Source organism: Brienomyrus brachyistius, chromosome 2 (genome assembly GCF_023856365.1).
Source record: "Brienomyrus brachyistius isolate T26 chromosome 2, BBRACH_0.4, whole genome shotgun sequence".
Classification (NCBI taxonomy): domain Eukaryota; kingdom Metazoa; phylum Chordata; class Actinopteri; order Osteoglossiformes; family Mormyridae; genus Brienomyrus; species Brienomyrus brachyistius.
The window spans coordinates 40,063,958-40,081,956 of NC_064534.1; the positions used below are offsets into that span (position 1 = coordinate 40,063,958).

At 44.6% G+C, this 17,999-nt stretch overlaps 10 non-coding genes and 5 pseudogenes across 10 annotated transcripts; all 15 read left to right on the plus strand.

Annotated features, from left to right (window-relative positions):
• The first annotated feature begins 710 nt into the window (after positions 1-710).
• LOC125731932 (5S ribosomal RNA) lies at positions 711-829 on the plus strand (annotated as a pseudogene).
• A 1,072-nt stretch (positions 830-1,901) lies between these two features.
• Positions 1,902-2,020, plus strand: LOC125736893 (5S ribosomal RNA). The gene has a single exon (XR_007396160.1). It is a non-coding gene; the product is annotated as a 5S ribosomal RNA (ribosomal RNA).
• Positions 2,021-3,092: 1,072 nt separating this feature from the next.
• LOC125730857 (5S ribosomal RNA) lies at positions 3,093-3,211 on the plus strand. The gene has a single exon (XR_007391145.1). It is a non-coding gene; the product is annotated as a 5S ribosomal RNA (ribosomal RNA).
• A 1,073-nt stretch (positions 3,212-4,284) lies between these two features.
• Positions 4,285-4,403, plus strand: LOC125735216 (5S ribosomal RNA). Its single transcript, XR_007394514.1, has one exon. It is a non-coding gene; the product is annotated as a 5S ribosomal RNA (ribosomal RNA).
• A 1,081-nt stretch (positions 4,404-5,484) lies between these two features.
• On the plus strand, positions 5,485-5,603 carry LOC125735217 (5S ribosomal RNA). The gene has a single exon (XR_007394515.1). It is a non-coding gene; the product is annotated as a 5S ribosomal RNA (ribosomal RNA).
• A 1,079-nt stretch (positions 5,604-6,682) lies between these two features.
• LOC125732219 (5S ribosomal RNA) lies at positions 6,683-6,791 on the plus strand (annotated as a pseudogene).
• Positions 6,792-7,873: 1,082 nt separating this feature from the next.
• LOC125732170 (5S ribosomal RNA) lies at positions 7,874-7,982 on the plus strand (annotated as a pseudogene).
• Positions 7,983-9,065: 1,083 nt separating this feature from the next.
• LOC125732227 (5S ribosomal RNA) lies at positions 9,066-9,174 on the plus strand (annotated as a pseudogene).
• Positions 9,175-10,248: 1,074 nt separating this feature from the next.
• LOC125731257 (5S ribosomal RNA) lies at positions 10,249-10,367 on the plus strand. Its single transcript, XR_007391542.1, has one exon. It is a non-coding gene; the product is annotated as a 5S ribosomal RNA (ribosomal RNA).
• Positions 10,368-11,439: 1,072 nt separating this feature from the next.
• Positions 11,440-11,558, plus strand: LOC125731038 (5S ribosomal RNA). The gene has a single exon (XR_007391328.1). It is a non-coding gene; the product is annotated as a 5S ribosomal RNA (ribosomal RNA).
• A 1,072-nt stretch (positions 11,559-12,630) lies between these two features.
• Positions 12,631-12,749, plus strand: LOC125731837 (5S ribosomal RNA; annotated as a pseudogene).
• Positions 12,750-13,821: 1,072 nt separating this feature from the next.
• LOC125730976 (5S ribosomal RNA) lies at positions 13,822-13,940 on the plus strand. The gene has a single exon (XR_007391269.1). It is a non-coding gene; the product is annotated as a 5S ribosomal RNA (ribosomal RNA).
• A 1,080-nt stretch (positions 13,941-15,020) lies between these two features.
• On the plus strand, positions 15,021-15,139 carry LOC125735362 (5S ribosomal RNA). Its single transcript, XR_007394658.1, has one exon. It is a non-coding gene; the product is annotated as a 5S ribosomal RNA (ribosomal RNA).
• Positions 15,140-16,217: 1,078 nt separating this feature from the next.
• LOC125732665 (5S ribosomal RNA) lies at positions 16,218-16,336 on the plus strand. The gene has a single exon (XR_007392038.1). It is a non-coding gene; the product is annotated as a 5S ribosomal RNA (ribosomal RNA).
• A 1,076-nt stretch (positions 16,337-17,412) lies between these two features.
• LOC125733335 (5S ribosomal RNA) lies at positions 17,413-17,531 on the plus strand. Its single transcript, XR_007392682.1, has one exon. It is a non-coding gene; the product is annotated as a 5S ribosomal RNA (ribosomal RNA).
• Positions 17,532-17,999: the final 468 nt, after the last annotated feature.

Consider the following 17,999-nt stretch of genomic DNA (forward strand, 5'->3'; position numbering starts at 1 on the left):
AGACTCGATATTATTGGCATAGCAAGTTCTGCTCTTCTCCTTTCAAAACTTGCTAAAAGCTGTATTTAAAAGAACAGATTGGCCGGGGTAATTCACACCCTTCAATGCCAGCTTAATGTTTAGGTTAGTGGGAATCACAGAGGAATTAGGGATGGAAACTTCTTTGCTGGTGGTAGAAGCGGTCTGGTGAATTTTTAGAGAGAAGACGCCGTCGATGTTTGAATGTAGAAAATTGTTCTGGCTGCAGCCCGCGGTATGGACTTGTTGGCGTGTGTAGCTCCCAGTGTTCTGACAGCGTGACATTTTGGGGAAGCATGTGATTCAACAGCAACCAGTGGGCTTCGTGCGGCGGAGATTTTGTGGCTGTTAGCGGAGTTGATAACAGAGGGTCTTTAAGAGAAGCCTGCTTGCGGTAGGCAAATGAGTAATGTTTGCCGGCGGGGGACGTGCGGCGATTAACCTGTTCGGTAGTGTAAAGGACTTAAAGAGAAGGAAGTGTGCGGATGCGGAAAGAATGGAATAATTGTGGTAGGCTGCCGGCTGAGTAGTTTGGTGAATGTTTGGTGTGGGTGCGGCGCTGCCGATTGGATGGTGGTGCTGCAGTGTGAGTCAGATAAAAAAAAAAAAAAAACGGGAGTAGGATCCAATGGGACTAACTGGCATGTATAGAGGCGTGTAATGCAAAAGGGCTGTTTTTGTTCGCGGTTCTCGCTTATGGCCATACCACCCTGAACACGCCCGATCTCGTCTGATCTCGGAATCTAAGGGGGGTAGGGTCTGGTTAGTACTTGAATGGGAGACTGCCTGGGAATACCACGTGCTGTAAGCTTTTCTCACTTTTACTTTATACAGGGGGCACTCCACCTCACGATTAATTTAAATCTATCACTCCCCTTCCATTTTACTATTTTATATATTTCTTTTTTCTCTCATTCATAAAGGCAGCTTTTACACACGTTTTACTCTAAATACTGCCTGGTATTTCTAGGTGCTGTAAGCTGTTCGTGCCTTTATTCCACCAGGGCGCGATCTTCTGACAAACTTGAAGACTGTCACTCCACATTCACGTTTTACAACTTATTGTTAATGATAAAGAGACAGCTTTTTACACACAGTTTTAAACAAAGTACTGATATTATTCCTCTTCAACTGACTGCTTTGTTTTCTATGCAAAAACCACTTCGCCACAGAAGACTCGATATTATTGGCATAGCAAGTTCTGCTCTTCTCCTTTCAAAACTTGCTAAAAGCTGTATTTAAAAGAACAGATTGGCCGGGGTAATTCACACCCTTCAATGCCAGCTTAATGTTTAGGTTAGTGGGAATCACAGAGGAATTAGGGATGGAAACTTCTTTGCTGGTGGTAGAAGCGGTCTGGTGAATTTTTAGAGAGAAGACGCCGTCGATGTTTGAATGTAGAAAATTGTTCTGGCTGCAGCCTGCGGTATGGACTTGTTGGCGTGTGTAGCTCCCAGTGTTCTGACAGCGTGACATTTTGGGGAAGCATGTGATTCAACAGCAACCAGTGGGCTTCGTGCGGCGGAGATTTTGTGGCTGTTAGCGGAGTTGATAACAGAGGGTCTTTAAGAGAAGCCTGCATGCGGTAGGCAAATGAGTAATGTTTGCCGGCGGGGGACGTGCGGCGATTAACCTGTTCGGTAGTGAAAAGGACTTAAAGAGAAGGAAGTGTGCGGATGCGGAAAGAATGGAATAATTGTGGTAGGCTGCCGGCTGAGTAGTTTGGTGAATGTTTGGTGTGGGTGCGGCGCTGCCGATTGGATGGTGCTGCTGCAGTGTGAGTCAGATAAAAAAAAAAAAAAAACGGGAGTAGGATCCAATGGGACTAACTGGCATGTATAGAGGCGTGTAATGCAAAAGGGCTGTTTTTGTTCGCGGTTCTCGCTTATGGCCATACCACCCTGAACACGCCCGATCTCGTCTGATCTCGGAAGCTAAGCGGGGTAGGGTCTGGTTAGTACTTGGATGGGAGACTGCCTGGGAATACCACGTGCTGTAAGCTTTTCTCACTTTTACTTTATACAGGGGGCACTCCACCTCACGATTAATTTAAATCTATCACTCCCCTTCCATTTTACTATTTTATATATTTCTTTTTTCTCTCATTCATAAAGGCAGCTTTTACACACGTTTTACTCTAAATACTGCCTGGTAATTCTAGGTGCTGTAAGCTGTTCGTGCCTTTATTCCACCAGGGCACGATCTTCTCACAAACTTGAAGACTGTCACTCCCCATTCACGTTTTACAACTTATTGTTAATGATAAAGAAACAGCTTTTTACACACAGTTTTAAACAAAGTACTGATATTATTCCTCTTCAACGGACCGCTTTGTTTTCTATGCAAAAACCACTTCGCCACAGAAGACTCGATATTATTGGCATAGCAAGTTCTGCTCTTCTCCTTTCAAAACTTGCTAAAAGCTGTATTTAAAAGAACAGATTGGCCGGGGTAATTCACACCCTTCAATGCCAGCTTAATGTTTAGGTTAGTGGGAATCACAGAGGAATTAGGGATGGAAACTTCTTTGCTGGTGGTAGAAGCGGTCTGGTGAATTTTTAGAGAGAAGACGCCGTCGATGTTTGAATGTAGAAAATTGTTCTGGCTGCAGCCTGCGGTATGGACTTGTTGGCGTGTGTAGCTCCCAGTGTTCTGACAGCGTGACATTTTGGGGAAGCATGTGATTCAACAGCAACCAGTGGGCTTCGTGCGGCGGAGATTTTGTGGCTGTTAGCGGAGTTGATAACAGAGGGTCTTTAAGAGAAGCCTGCATGCGGTAGGCAAATGAGTAATGTTTGCCGGGGGGGGACGTGCGGCGATTAACCTGTTCGGTAGTGAAAAGGACTTAAAGAGAAGGAAGTGTGCGGATGCGGAAAGAATGGAATAATTGTGGTAGGCTGCCGGCTGAGTAGTTTGGTGAATGTTTGGTGTGGGTGCGGCGCTGCCGATTGGATGGTGGTGCTGCAGTGTGAGTCAGATAAAAAAAAAAAAAAAACGGGAGTAGGATCCAATGGGACTAACTGGCATGTATAGAGGCGTGTAATGCAAAAGGGCTGTTTTTGTTCGCGGTTCTCGCTTATGGCCATACCACCCTGAACACGCCCGATCTCGTCTGATCTTGGAAGCTAAGCGGGGTAGGGTCTGGTTAGTACTTGGATGGGAGACTGCCTGGGAATACCATGTGCTGTAAGCTTTTCTCACTTTTACTTTATACAGGGGGCACTCCACCTCACGATTAATTTAAATCTATCACTCCCCTTCCATTTTACTATTTTATATATTTCTTTTTTCTCTCATTCATAAAGGCAGCTTTTACACACGTTTTACTCTAAATACTGCCTGGTAATTCTAGGTGCTGTAAGCTGTTCGTGCCTTTATTCCACCAGGGCGCGATCTTCTGACAAACTTGAAGACTGTCACTCCACATTCACGTTTTACAACTTATTGTTAATGATAAAGAGACAGCTTTTTACACACAGTTTTAAACAAAGTACTGATATTATTCCTCTTCAACTGACCGCTTTGTTTTCTATGCAAAAACCACTTCGCCACAGAAGACTCGATATTATTGGCATAGCAAGTTCTGCTCTTCTCCTTTCAAAACTTGCTAAAAGCTGTATTTAAAAGAACAGATTGGCCGGGGTAATTCACAACCTTCAATGCCAGCTTAATGTTTAGGTTAGTGGGAATCACAGAGGAATTAGGGATGGAAACTTCTTTGCTGGTGGTAGAAGCGGTCTGGTGAATTTTTAGAGAGAAGAGGCCGTCGATGTTTGAATGTAGAAAATTGTTCTGGCTGCAGCCTGCAGTATGGACTTGTTGGTGTGTGTAGCTCCCAGTGTTCTGACAGCGTGACGTTTTGGGGAAGCATGTGATTCAGCAGATACCAGTGGGCTTCGTGCGGCGGAGATTTTGTGGCTGTTAGCGGAGTTGATAACAGAGGGTCGTTAAGAGAAGCCTGCATGCAGTAGGCAAAGGAGTAATGTTTGCCGGCGGGGGATGTGCGGCGATTAACCTGTGCGGTAGTGAAAAGGAGTTAAAAAGAAGGAAGTGTGCGGATGCGGAAAGAATGGAATAATTGTGGTAGGCTGCCGGCTGAGTAGTTTGGTGAATGTTTGGTGTGGGTCCGGCGCTGCCGATTGGATGGTGGGACTGCAGTGTGAGTCAGATAAAAAAAAAAAAAAAAACATTAGTAGGATCCAATGGGACCAACTGGCATGTATAGAGGCGTGTAATGCAAAAGGGCTGTTTTTGGTAGCGTCTCTCGCTTATGGCCATACCACCCTGAACACGCCCGATCTCATCTGATCTCGGAAGCTAAGCAGGCTAGGGTCTGGTTAGTACTTGGATGGGAGACCTCCGGGGAATACCAGGTGCTGTAAGCTTTTCTCACTTTTACTTTATACAGGGGGCGCTCCACTTCACGATTAATTTAAATCTATCACTCCCCTTCCATTTTACTATTTTATATATATATATTTTTTTTCTCTCATTCATAAAGGCAGCTTTTAGAAACCGTTTTACTCTAAATACTTCCTGGTAATTCTAGGTGCTGTAAGCTGTTCGTGCCTTTATTCCACCAGGGCGCGATCTTCTCACAAACTTGAAGACTGTCACTCCCCATTCACGTTTTACAACTTATTGTTAATGATAAAGAGACAGCTTTTTACACACAGTTTTAAACAAAGTACTGATATTATTCCTCTTCAACTGACCGCTTTGTTTTCTATGCAAAAACCACTTCGCCACAGAAGACTCGATATTATTGGCATAGCAAGTTCTGCTTTTCTCCTTTCAAAACTTGCTAAAAGCTGTATTTAAAAGAGCAGGTTGGGCGGGGTAATTCACACCCTTCAATGCCAGATTAATGTTTAGGTTAGTGGGAATCACAGAGGAATTAGGGATGGAAACTTCTTTGCTGATGGTAGAAGCGGTCTGGTGAATTTTTAGAGAGAACACGCCGTCGATGTTTGAATGTAGAAAATTGTTGTTCTGGCTGCAGCCTGCAGTATGGACTTGTTGGTGTGTGTAGCTCCCAGTGTTCTGACAGCGTGACGTTTTGGGGAAGCATGTGATTCAGCAGATACCAGTGGGCTTCGTGCGGCGGAGATTTTGTGGCTGTTAGCGGAGTTGATAACAGAGGGTCGTTAAGAGAAGCCTGCATGCAGTAGGCAAAGGAGTAATGTTTGCCGGCGGGGGATGTGCGGCGATTAACCTGTGCGGTAGTGAAAAGGAGTTAAAAAGAAGGAAGTGTGCGGATGCGGAAAGAATGGAATAATTGTGGTAGGCTGCCGGCTGAGTAGTTTGGTGAATGTTTGGTGTGGGTCCGGCGCTGCCGATTGGATGGTGGGACTGCAGTGTGAGTCAGATAAAAAAAAAAAAAAAAACATTAGTAGGATCCAATGGGACCAACTGGCATGTATAGAGGCGTGTAATGCAAAAGGGCTGTTTTTGGTAGCGTCTCTCGCTTATGGCCATACCACCCTGAACACGCCCGATCTCATCTGATCTCGGAAGCTAAGCAGGCTAGGGTCTGGTTAGTACTTGGATGGGAGACCTCCGGGGAATACCAGGTGCTGTAAGCTTTTCTCACTTTTACTTTATACAGGGGGCGCTCCACTTCACGATTAATTTAAATCTATCACTCCCCTTCCATTTTACTATTTTATATATATATATTTTTTTTCTCTCATTCATAAAGGCAGCTTTTAGAAACCGTTTTACTCTAAATACTTCCTGGTAATTCTAGGTGCTGTAAGCTGTTCGTGCCTTTATTCCACCAGGGCGCGATCTTCTCACAAACTTGAAGACTGTCACTCCCCATTCACGTTTTACAACTTATTGTTAATGATAAAGAGACAGCTTTTTACACACAGTTTTAAACAAAGTACTGATATTATTCCTCTTCAACTGACCGCTTTGTTTTCTATGCAAAAACCACTTCGCCACAGAAGACTCGATATTATTGGCATAGCAAGTTCTGCTTTTCTCCTTTCAAAACTTGCTAAAAGCTGTATTTAAAAGAGCAGGTTGGGCGGGGTAATTCACACCCTTCAATGCCAGATTAATGTTTAGGTTAGTGGGAATCACAGAGGAATTAGGGATGGAAACTTCTTTGCTGATGGTAGAAGCGGTCTGGTGAATTTTTAGAGAGAACACGCCGTCGATGTTTGAATGTAGAAAATTGTTGTTCTGGCTGCAGCCTGCGGTATGGACTTGTTGGCGTGTGTAGCTCCCAGTGTTCTGACAGCGTGACATTTTGGGGAAGCATGTGATTCAACAGCAACCAGTGGGCTTCGTGCGGCGGAGATTTTGTGGCTGTTAGCGGAGTTGATAACAGAGGGTCGTTAAGAGAAGCCTGCATGCGGTAGGCAAATGAGTAATGTTTGCCGGCGGGGGACGTGCGGCGATTAACCTGTTCGGTAGTGAAAAGGACTTAAAGAGAAGGAAGTGTGCGGATGCGGAGAGAATGGAATAATTGTGGTAGGCTGCCGGCTGAGTAGTTTGGTGAATGTTTGGTGTGGGTGCGGCGCTGCCGATTGGATGGTGGTGCTGCAGTGTGAGTCAGATAAAAAAAAAAAAAAACGGGAGTAGGATCCAATGGGACTAACTGGCATGTATAGAGGCGTGTAATGCAAAAGGGCTGTTTTTGTTACCATCTCTCGCTAACGGCCATACCACCCTGAACACGCCTTATCTCGGAAGCTAAGTGGGGTAGGGTCTGGTTAGTACTTGGATGGGAGACTGCCTGGGAATACCAGGTGCTGTAAGCTTTTCTCACTTTTACTTTATACAGGGGGCACTCCACTTCACGATTAATTTAAATCTATCACTCCCCTTCCATTTTACTATTTTATATATATATTTTTTTTCTCTCATTCATAAAGGCAGCCTTTACACACCGTTTTACTCTAAATACTGCCTGGTAATTCTAGGTGCTGTAAGCTGTTCGTGCCTTTATTCCACCAGGGCGCGATCTTCTCACAAACTTGAAGACTGTCACTCCCCATTCACATTTTACAACTTATTGTTAATGATAAAGAGACAGCTTTTTTCACACAGTTTTAAACAAAGTACTGATATAATTCCTCTTCAACTCACCGCTTTGTTTTCTATGCAAAAACCACTTCGCCACAGAAGACTCGATATTGTTGGCATAGCAAGGTCTGCTCTTCTCCTCCTTTCAAAACTTGCTAAAAGCTGTATTTAAAAGAGCATGTTGGGCGGGGTAATTCACACCCTTCAATGCCAGATTAATGTTTAGGTTAGTGGGAATCACAGAGGAATTAGGGATGGAAACTTCTTTGCTGATGGTAGAAGCGGTCTGGTGAATTTTTAGAGAGAAGAGGCCGTCGATGTTTCAATGTAGAAAATTGTTGATCTGGCTGCAGCCTGCAGTATGGACTTGTTGGCGTGTGTAGCTCCCAGTGTTCTGACAGCGTGACGTTTTGGGGAAGCATGTGATTCAACAGCTACCAGTGGGCTTCGTGCGGCGGAGATTTTGTGGCTGTTAGTGGAGTTGATAACAGAAGGTCATTAAGAGAAGCCTGCATGCGGTAGGCAAAGGAGTAATGTTTGCCGGCGGGGGACGTGCGGCGATTAACCTGTGCGGTAGTGAAGAGGAGTCAAAGAGAAGGAAGTGTGCGGATGCGGAAAGAATGGAATAATTGTGGTAGGCTGCCGGCTGAGTAGTTTGGTGAATGTTTGGTGTGGTTCCGGCACTGCCGATTGGATGGTTGGGCTGCAGTGTGAGTCAGATAAAAAAAAAAAAAAAAACAGGAGTAGGATCCAATGGGACAAACTGGCATGTATAGAGGCGTGTAATGCAAAAGGGCTGTTTTTGGTAGTTTTTCTCGGTCACGGCCATACCACCCTGAACACGCCTGATCTCGGAAGCCAAGCAGGGTAGGGTCTGGTTAGTACTTGGATGGGAGACCTCCTGGGGATACCCGGTGCTGTAAGCTTTTCTCACTTTTACTTTATACAGGGGGCGCTCCACTTCACGATTAATTTAAATCTATTACTCCCCTTCCATTTTACTATTTTATATATATATATTTCTTTTTTCTCTCATTCATAAAGGCAGCTTTTACACACGTTTTACTCTAAATACTGCCTGGTAATTATAGCTGCTGTAAGCTGTTCGTGCCTTTATTCCACCAGGGCGCGATCTTCTCACAAACTTGAAGACTGTCACTCCCCATTCACATTTTACAACTTATTGTTAATAATAAAGAGACAGCTTTTTACACACAGTTTTAAACAAAGTACTGATATAATTCCTCTTCAACTCACCGCTTTGTTTTCTATGCAAAAACCACTTCGCCACAGAAGACTTGATATTATTGGCATAGCAAGTTCTGCCCTTCTCCTTCTTTCAAAACTTGCTAAAAGCTGTATTTAAAAGAGCAGGTTGGGCGGGGTAATTCACACCCTTCAATGCCAGATTAATGTTTAGGTTAGTGGGAATCACAGAGGAATTAGGGATGGAAACTTCTTTGCTGATGGTAGAAGCGGTCTGGTGAATTTTTAGAGAGAAGAGGCCGTCGATGTTTCAATGTAGAAAATTGTTGTTCTGGCTGCAGCCTGCAGTATGGAGTTGTTGGCGTGTGTAGCTCCCAGTGTTCTGACAGCGTGACATTTTGGGGAAGCATGTGATTCAACAGCAACCAGTGGGCTTCGTGCGGCGGAGATTTTGTGGCTGTTAGCGGAGTTGATAACAGAGGGTCGTTAAGAGAAGCCTGCATGCAGTAGGCAAAGGAGTAATGTTTGCCGGCGGGGGACGTGCGGCGATTAACCTGTGCGGTAGTGAAAAGGAGTTAAAAAGAAGGAAGTGTGCGGATGCGGAAAGAATGGAATAATTGTGGTAGGCTGCCGGCTGAGTAGTTTGGTGAATGTTTGGTGTGGGTGCGGCGCTGCCGATTGGATGGTGGTGCTGCAGTGTGAGTCAGATAAAAAAAAAAAAAAACAGTAGTAGGATCCAATGGGACTAACTGGCATGTATAGAGGCGTGTAATGCAAAAGGGCTGTTTTTATTACCATCTCTCGCTAACGGCCATACCACCCTGAACACGCCTGATCTCGGAAGCTAAGTGGGGTAGGGTCTGGTTAGTACTTGGATGGGAGACTGTCTGGGAATACCACGTGCTGTAAGCTTTTCTCACTTTTACTTTATACAGGGGGCACTCCACTTCACGATTAATTTAAATCTATCACTCCCCTTCCATTTTACTATTTTATATATATATATTTTTTCTCTCATTCATAAAGGCAGCCTTTACACACCGTTTTACTCTAAATACTGCCTGGTAATTCTAGGTGCTGTAAGCTGTTCGTGCCTTTATTCCACCAGGGCGCGATCTTCTCACAAACTTGAAGACTGTCACTCCCCATTCACATTTTACAACTTATTGTTAATGATAAAGAGACAGCTTTTTACACACAGTTTTAAACAAAGTACTGATATTATTCCTCTTCAACTGACCGCTTTGTTTTCTATGCAAAAACCACTTCGCCACAGAAGACTCGATATTATTGGCATAGCAAGTTCTGCTCTTCTCCTTTTAAAACTTGCTAAAAGCTGTATTTAAAAGAACAGATTGGCCGGGGTAATTCACACCCTTCAATGCCAGCTTAATGTTTAGGTTAGTGGGAATCACAGAGGAATTAGGGATGGAAACTTCTTTGCTGGTGGTAGAAGCGGTCTGGTGAATTTTTAGAGAGAAGAGGCCGTCGATGTTTGAATGTAGAAAATTGTTCTGGCTGCAGCCTGCAGTATGGACTTGTTGGTGTGTGTAGCTCCCAGTGTTCTGACAGCGCGACGTTTTGGGGAAGCATGTGATTCAGCAGCTACCAGTGGGCTTCGTGCGGCGGAGATTTTGTGGCTGTTAGCGGAGTTGATAACAGAGGGTCGTTAAGAGAAGCCTGCATGCAGTAGGCAAAGGAGTAATGTTTGCCGGCGGGGGACGTGCGGCGATTAACCTGTGCGGTAGTGAAAAGGAGTTAAAAAGAAGGAAGTGTGCGGATGCGGAAAGAATGGAATAATTGTGGTAGGCTGCCGGCTGAGTAGTTTGGTGAATGTTTGGTGTGGGTGCGGCGCTGCCGATTGGATGGTGGTGCTGCAGTGTGAGTCAGATAAAAAAAAAAAAAAACAGGAGTAGGATCCAATGGGACTAACTGGCATGTATAGAGGCGTGTAATGCAAAAGGGCTGTTTTTGTTCGCCGCTCTCGCTTATGGCCATACCACCCTGAACACGCCCGATCTCGTCTGATTTCGGAAGCTAAGCGGGGTAGGGTCTGGTTAGTACTTCAATGGGAGACTGCCTGGGAATACCAAGTGCTGTAAGCTTTTCTCACTTTTACTTCATACAGGGGGCACTCCACCTCACGATTAATTTAAATCTATCACTCCCCTTCCATTTTACTATTTTATATATTTCTTTTTTCTCTCATTCATGAAGGCAGCTTTTACACACGTTTTACTCTAAATACTGCCTGGTAATTCTAGGTGCTGTAAGCTGTTCGTGCCTTTATACCACCAGGGCACGATCTTCTCACAAACTTGAAGACTGTCACTCCCCATTCACGTTTTACAACTTATTGTTAATGATAAAGAGACAGCTTTTTACACACAGTTTTAAACAAAGTACTGATATTATTCCTCTTCAACTGACCGCTTTGTTTTCTATGCAAAAACCACTTCGCCACAGAAGACTCGATATTATTGGCATAGCAAGTTCTGCTCTTCTCCTTTCAAAACTTGCTAAAAGCTGTATTTAAAAGAACAGATTGGCCGGGGTAATTCACACCCTTCAATGCCAGCTTAATGTTTAGGTTAGTGGGAATCACAGAGGAATTAGGGATGGAAACTTCTTTGCTGGTGGTAGAAGCGGTCTGGTGAATTTTTAGAGAGAAGACGCCGTCGATGTTTGAATGTAGAAAATTGTTCTGGCTGCAGCCTGCGGTATGGACTTGTTGGCGTGTGTAGCTCCCAGTGTTCTGACAGCGTGACATTTTGGGGAAGCATGTGATTCAACAGCAACCAGTGGGCTTCGTGCGGCGGAGATTTTGTGGCTGTTAGCGGAGTTGATAACAGAGGGTCTTTAAGAGAAGCCTGCATGCGGTAGGCAAATGAGTAATGTTTGCCGGCGGGGGACGTGCGGCGATTAACCTGTTCGGTAGTGAAAAGGACTTAAAGAGAAGGAAGTGTGCGGATGCGGAAAGAATGGAATAATTGTGGTAGGCTGCCGGCTGAGTAGTTTGGTGAATGTGTGGTGTGGGTGCGGCGCTGCCGATTGGATGGTGGTGCTGCAGTGTGAGTCAGATAAAAAAAAAAAAAAAACGGGAGTAGGATCCAATGGGACTAACTGGCATGTATAGAGGCGTGTAATGCAAAAGGGCTGTTTTTGTTCGCGGTTCTCGCTCATGGCCATACCACCCTGAACACGCCCGATCTCGTCTGATCTCGGAAGCTAAGCGGGGTAGGGTCTGGTTAGTACTTGGATGGGAGACTGCCTGGGAATACCACGTGCTGTAAGCTTTTCTCACTTTTACTTTATACAGGGGGCACTCCACCTCACGATTAATTTAAATCTATCACTCCCCTTCTATTTTACTATTTTATATATTTCTTTTTTCTCTCATTCATGAAGGCAGCTTTTACACACGTTTTACTCTAAATACTGCCTGGTAATTCTAGGTGCTGTAAGCTGTTCGTGCCTTTATTCCACCAGGGCGCGATCTTCTGACAAACTTGAAGACTGTCACTCAACATTCACGTTTTACAACTTATTGTTAATGATACAGAGACAGCTTTTTACACACAGTTTTAAACAAAGTACTGATATTATTCCTCTTCAACGGACCGCTTTGTTTTCTATGCAAAAACCACTTCGCCACAGAAGACTCGATATTATTGGCATAGCAAGTTCTGCTCTTCTCCTTTCAAAACTTGCTAAAAGCTGTATTTAAAAGAACAGATTGGCCGGGGTAATTCACACCCTTCAATGCCAGCTTAATGTTTAGGTTAGTGGGAATCACAGAGGAATTAGGGATGGAAACTTCTTTGCTGGTGGTAGAAGCGGTCTGGTGAATTTTTAGAGAGAAGACGCCGTCGATGTTTGAATGTAGAAAATTGTTCTGGCTGCAGCCTGCGGTATGGACTTGTTGGCGTGTGTAGCTCCCAGTGTTCTGACAGCGTGACATTTTGGGGAAGCATGTGATTCAACAGCAACCAGTGGGCTTCGTGCGGCGGAGATTTTGTGGCTGTTAGCGGAGTTGATAACAGAGGGTCTTTAAGAGAAGCCTGCTTGCGGTAGGCAAATGAGTAATGTTTGCCGGCGGGGGACGTGCGGCGATTAACCTGTTCGGTAGTGAAAAGGACTTAAAGAGAAGGAAGTGTGCGGATGCGGAAAGAATGGAATAATTGTGGTAGGCTGCCGGCTGAGTAGTTTGGTGAATGTTTGGTGTGGGTGCGGCGCTGCCGATTGGATGGTGGTGCTGCAGTGTGAGTCAGATAAAAAAAAAAAAAAAACGGGAGTAGGATCCAATGGGACTAACTGGCATGTATAGAGGCGTGTAATGCAAAAGGGCTGTTTTTGTTCGCGGTTCTCGCTTATGGCCATACCACCCTGAACACGCCCGATCTCGTCTGATCTCGGAATCTAAGGGGGGTAGGGTCTGGTTAGTACTTGGATGGGAGACTGCCTGGGAATACCACGTGCTGTAAGCTTTTCTCACTTTTACTTTATACAGGGGGCACTCCACCTCACGATTAATTTTAATCTATCACTCCCCTTCCATTTTACTATTTTATATATTTCTTTTTTCTCTCATTCATAAAGGCAGCTTTTACACACGTTTTACTCTAAATACTGCCTGGTATTTCTAGGTGCTGTAAGCTGTTCGTGCCTTTATTCCACCAGGGCGCGATCTTCTGACAAACTTGAAGACTGTCACTCCACATTCACGTTTTACAACTTATTGTTAATGATAAAGAGACAGCTTTTTACACACAGTTTTAAACAAAGTACTGATATTATTCCTCTTCAACTGACCGCTTTGTTTTCTATGCAAAAACCACTTCGCCACAGAAGACTCGATATTATTGGCATAGCAAGTTCTGCTCTTCTCCTTTCAAAACTTGCTAAAAGCTGTATTTAAAAGAACAGATTGGCCGGGGTAATTCACACCCTTCAATGCCAGCTTAATGTTTAGGTTAGTGGGAATCACAGAGGAATTAGGGATGGAAACTTCTTTGCTGGTGGTAGAAGCGGTCTGGTGAATTTTTAGAGAGAAGACGCCGTCGATGTTTGAATGTAGAAAATTGTTCTGGCTGCAGCCTGCGGTATGGACTTGTTGGCGTGTGTAGCTCCCAGTGTTCTGACAGCGTGACATTTTGGGGAAGCATGTGATTCAACAGCAACCAGTGGGCTTCGTGCGGCGGAGATTTTGTGGCTGTTAGCGGAGTTGATAACAGAGGGTCTTTAAGAGAAGCCTGCATGCGGTAGGCAAATGAGTAATGTTTGCCGGGGGGGGACGTGCGGCGATTAACCTGTTCGGTAGTGAAAAGGACTTAAAGAGAAGGAAGTGTGCGGATGCGGAAAGAATGGAATAATTGTGGTAGGCTGCCGGCTGAGTAGTTTGGTGAATGTTTGGTGTGGGTGCGGCGCTGCCGATTGGATGGTGGTGCTGCAGTGTGAGTCAGATAAAAAAAAAAAAAAAACGGGAGTAGGATCCAATGGGACTAACTGGCATGTATAGAGGCGTGTAATGCAAAAGGGCTGTTTTTGTTCGCGGTTCTCGCTTATGGCCATACCACCCTGAACACGCCCGATCTCGTCTGATCTTGGAAGCTAAGCGGGGTAGGGTCTGGTTAGTACTTGGATGGGAGACTGCCTGGGAATACCACGTGCTGTAAGCTTTTCTCACTTTTACTTTATACAGGGGGCACTCCACTTCACGATTAATTTAAATCTATCACTCCCCTTCCATTTTACTATTTTATATATATATTTTTTTTCTCTCATTCATAAAGGCAGCCTTTACACACCGTTTTACTCTAAATACTGCCTGGTAATTCTAGGTGCTGTAAGCTGTTCGTGCCTTTATTCCACCAGGGCGCGATCTTCTCACAAACTTGAAGACTGTCACTCCCCATTCACATTTTACAACTTATTGTTAATGATAAAGAGACAGCTTTTTTCACACAGTTTTAAACAAAGTACTGATATAATTCCTCTTCAACTCACCGCTTTGTTTTCTATGCAAAAACCACTTCGCCACAGAAGACTCGATATTGTTGGCATAGCAAGGTCTGCTCTTCTCCTCCTTTCAAAACTTGCTAAAAGCTGTATTTAAAAGAGCATGTTGGGCGGGGTAATTCACACCCTTCAATGCCAGCTTAATGTTTAGGTTAGTGGGAATCACAGAGGAATTAGGGATGGAAACTTCTTTGCTGGTGGTAGAAGCGGTCTGGTGAATTTTTAGAGAGAAGAGGCCGTCGATGTTTGAATGTAGAAAATTGTTCTGGCTGCAGCCTGCAGTATGGACTTGTTGGTGTGTGTAGCTCCCAGTGTTCTGACAGCGCGACGTTTTGGGGAAGCATGTGATTCAGCAGCTACCAGTGGGCTTCGTGCGGCGGAGATTTTGTGGCTGTTAGCGGAGTTGATAACAGAGGGTCGTTAAGAGAAGCCTGCATGCAGTAGGCAAAGGAGTAATGTTTGCCGGCGGGGGACGTGCGGCGATTAACCTGTGCGGTAGTGAAAAGGAGTTAAAAAGAAGGAAGTGTGCGGATGCGGAAAGAATGGAATAATTGTGGTAGGCTGCCGGCTGAGTAGTTTGGTGAATGTTTGGTGTGGTTGCGGCGCTGCCGATTGGATGGTGGTGCTGCAGTGTGAGTCAGATTAAAAATAAAAAAAAAACCAGGAGTAGGATCCAATGGGACTAACTGGCATGTATAGACGCGTGTAATGCAAAAGGGCTGTTTTTGGTCGCGTCTCTCGCTTATGGCCATACCACCCTGAACACGCCCGATCTCATCCGATCTCGGAAGCCAAGCAGGGTAGGGTCTGGTTAGCACTTGGATGGGAGACCTCCTGGGAATACCAGGTGCTGTAAGCTTTTCTCACTTTTACTTTATACAGGGGGCGCTCCACTTCACGATTAATTTAAATCTATCACTCCCCTTCCATTTTACTATTTTATATATATATATTTTTTTCTCTCATTCATAAAGGCAGCTTTTACACACCGTTTTACTCTAAATACTTCCTGGTAATTCTAGGTGCTGTAAGCTGTTCGTGCCTTTATTCCACCAGGGCGCGATCTTCTCACAAACTTGAAGACTGTCACTCCCCATTCACGTTTTACAACTTATTGTTAATGATAAAGAGACAGCTTTTTACACACAGTTTTAAACAAAGTACTGATATTATTCCTCTTCAACTGACCGCTTTGTTTTCTATGCAAAAACCACTTCGCCACAGAAGACTCGATATTATTGGCATAGCAAGTTCTGCTCTTCTCCTTTCAAAACTTGCTAAAAGCTGTATTTAAAAGAACAGATTGGCCGGGGTAATTCACACCCTTCTATGCCAGCTTAATGTTTAGGTTAGTGGGAATCACAGAGGAATTAGGGATGGAAACTTCTTTGCTGGTGGTAGAAGCGGTCTGGTGAATTTTTAGAGAGAAGAGGCTGTCGGTGTTTGAATGTAGAAAATTGTTCTGGCTGCAGCCTGCAGTATGGACTTGTTGGTGTGTGTAGCTCCCAGTGTTCTGACAGCGCGACGTTTTGGGGAAGCATGTGATTCAGCAGCTACCAGTGGGCTTCGTGCGGCGGAGATTTTGTGGCTGTTAGCGGAGTTGATAACAGAGGGTCGTTAAGAGAAGCCTGCATGCAGTAGGCAAAGGAGTAATGTTTGCCAGCGGGGGACGTGCGGCGATTAACCTGTGCGGTAGTGAAAAGGAGTTAAAGAGAAGGAAGTGTGCGGATGCGGAAAGAATGGAATAATTGAGGTAGGCTGCCGGCTGAGTAGTTTGGTGAATGTTTGGTGTGGGTCCGGCGCTGCCGATTGGATGGTGGTGCTGCAGTGTGAGTCAGATAAAAAAAAAAAAAAAAACCAGGAGTAGGATCCAATGGGACTAACTGGCATGTATAGACGCGTGTAATGCAAAAGGGCTGTTTTTGGTAGCGTCTCTCGCTTATGGCCATACCACCCTGAACACGCCCGATCTCATCCGATCTCGGAAGCCAAGCAGGGTAGGGTCTGGTTAGTACTTGGATGGGAGACCTCCTGGGAATACCAGGTGCTGTAAGCTTTTCTCACTTTTTCTTTATACAGGGGGCGCTCCACTTCACGATTAATTTAAATCTATCACTCCCCTTCCATTTTACTATTTTATATATATATATATTTTTCTCTCATTCATAAAGGTAGCTTTTACACACCGTTTTACTCTAAATACTTCCTGGTAATTCAAGGTGCTGTAAGCTGTTCGTGCCTTTATTCCACCAGGGCGCGATCTTCTCACAAACTTGAAGACTGTCACTCCCCATTCACGTTTTACAACTTATTGTTAATGATAAAGAGACAGCTTTTTACACAAAGTTTTAAACAAAGTACTGATATTATTCCTCTTCAACTGACCGCTTTGTTTTCTATGCAAAAACCACTTCGCCACAGAAGACTCGATATTATTGGCATAGCAAGTTCTGCTCTTCTCCTTTCAAAACTTGCTAAAAGCTGTATTTAAAAGAACAGATTGGCCGGGGTAATTCACACCCTTCAATGCCAGCTTAATGTTTAGGTTAGTGGGAATCACAGAGGAATTAGGGATGGAAACTTCTTTGCTGGTGGTAGAAGCGGTCTGGTGAATTTTTAGAGAGAAGAGGCCGTCGATGTTTGAATGTAGAAAATTGTTCTGGCTGCAGCCTGCAGTATGGACTTGTTGGTGTGTGTAGCTCCCAGTGTTCTGACAGCGCGACGTTTTGGGGAAGCATGTGATTCAGCAGCTACCAGTGGGCTTCGTGCGGCGGAGATTTTGTGGCTGTTAGCGGAGTTGATAACAGAGGGTCGTTAAGAGAAGCCTGCATGCAGTAGGCAAAGGAGTAATGTTTGCCGACGGAGGACGTGCGGCGATTAACCTGTGCGGTAGTGAAAAGGAGTTAAAAAGAAGGAAGTGTGCGGATGCGGAAAGAATGGAATAATTGTGGTAGGCTGCCGGCTGAGTAGTTTGGTGAATGTTTGGTGTGGGTCCGGCGCTGCCGATTGGATGGTGGGGCTGCAGTGTGAGTCAGATAAAAAAAAAAAAAAACCAGGAGTAGGATCCAATGGGACTAACTGGCATGTATAGAGGCGTGTAATGCAAAAGGGCTGTTTTTGGTAGCATATCTCGCTTACGGCCATACCACCCTGAACACGCCTGATCTCGTCTGATCTCGGAAGCTAAGCAGGGTAGGGTCTGGTTAGTACTTGGATGGGAGACCGCCTGGGAATACCAGGTGCTGTAAGCTTTTCTCACTTTTACTTTAAACGGGGGGCGCTCCACTTCACGATTAATTTAAATCTATCACTCCCCTTCCATTTTACTATTTTATATATATATATATTTTTTTTCTCTCATTCATAAAGGCAGCTTTTAGAAACCGTTTTACTCTAAATACTTCCTGGTAATTCTAGGTGCTGTAAGCTGTTCGTGCCTTTATTCCACCAGGGCGCGATCTTCTCACAAACTTGAAGACTGTCACTCCCCATTCACGTTTTACAACTTATTGTTAATGATAAAGAGACAGCTTTTTACACACAGTTTTAAACAAAGTACTGATATTATTCCTCTTCAACTGACCGCTTTGTTTTCTATGCAAAAACCACTTCGCCACAGAAGACTCGATATTATTGGCATAGCAAGTTCTGCTCTTCTCCTTTCAAAACTTGCTAAAAGCTGTATTTAAAAGAACAGATTGGCCGGGGTAATTCACACC